Here is a 224-nt window from a genome sequence, read left to right as displayed (position 1 = left end):
TCATCCATTCGTAAAGTTGTGTTTGGGATTGCGTGTTTCTTTCCCCTCGTTTCTCCTTCTGGTTCACCTTTGTAGTCGAACCCTGAGCTTTTATTGGATTTGAAGAAGGTTCAGCTCCGCTTTTTGTAAATTTACCGGGAACGGAGGGTTTCTCTTGCATGAAAATATACATTAACTGATTCATTTGAGATTTGTGTGTATGTGTATACATTTTTTCCCCCGTT

This window comes from Penaeus monodon, chromosome 31, assembly GCF_015228065.2.
Source record: "Penaeus monodon isolate SGIC_2016 chromosome 31, NSTDA_Pmon_1, whole genome shotgun sequence".
NCBI classification, from domain to species: domain Eukaryota; kingdom Metazoa; phylum Arthropoda; class Malacostraca; order Decapoda; family Penaeidae; genus Penaeus; species Penaeus monodon.
Note: the sequence above shows the minus strand (reverse complement) of the source record.